This window comes from Callorhinus ursinus, unplaced genomic scaffold (assembly GCF_003265705.2).
Source record: "Callorhinus ursinus isolate GAN/ISIS: 27379988/994484 unplaced genomic scaffold, GSC_fseal_2.0 scaffold45, whole genome shotgun sequence".
NCBI lineage: Eukaryota > Metazoa > Chordata > Mammalia > Carnivora > Otariidae > Callorhinus > Callorhinus ursinus.
This window is the reverse complement of record NW_027397107.1, coordinates 1239899-1240791: the sequence shown is the minus strand read 5'-3', so window position 1 is coordinate 1240791 and position 893 is coordinate 1239899.

Below are 893 nucleotides of genomic sequence, written 5' to 3'. Positions count from 1 at the left end.
TGTTTGTTTTTGGTTCTTAGCTGTTTTGCTCGATGTGCCTAGATGTGGTATTCTTTGTATTTATCCTGTTTGGGATTCATAGCACTTCCTGCATGCATGGTTTGATATCTTCTGTTTTGTAAAATTCTGACATTATCTCTATACAGATTCCTTGTGTCCCATTTGCTCTTTCCTCTCCAGGGCCCCATTACACCCTGTGTACCTCCCTCCCTCCAGGATTTCCCATCTCTTGTTTCCTCTTCTCTCTGTTCTTCCAACCCAGGTACTCCCTTTTGACCTGTCTTCAGAGTCACTGATCCTTTCTTTAGCTGTGACTAATTTGCAACCAAACCTGTCCTCAGAGTTCTTACTTCTAGTTATTACATCCTGCAGTTCTAGACTTTGTATTTGATCTTTTATTTTTTTTAAGATTTTATTTATTTATTTGTCAAAGGGAAAGAGAGAGAGAGAGAACACAAGCAGGGGGAGAGGCAGAGGGAGAAGCAGGCTTCCCGCCGAGGAGGGAGCCCGACGTGGGACTCGATCCCAGGACCCCAGGACCATGACCTGAACCGAAGGCAGACGCTTCACCGACTGAGCCACCCAGGCGTCCCTGTAATTGATCTTTTAAAATAGATTTTCTTTGCTTAAATTCTCCATCTGGTTTTTCATTTTCTTGGACATCTTTGTCACATTTATTTTGAAAGTGTCTGTTTGATAATTCCCAAATTGGATTCTCCTTAGGTCTATTTCTATGTCCGTTTTTTTCTCTTGGTTCTGAGCCTTCTGCATTTCCCATTGTGTGATTTGCTCACTGACTGTCAGACATGATGTGTGAAAACTGTGAAGTGACTCGAGGGTCTGGATGATGCACTTGTGCTTTTGGAAGTGAGGGAGGGGCAGAGCTTTGTAAC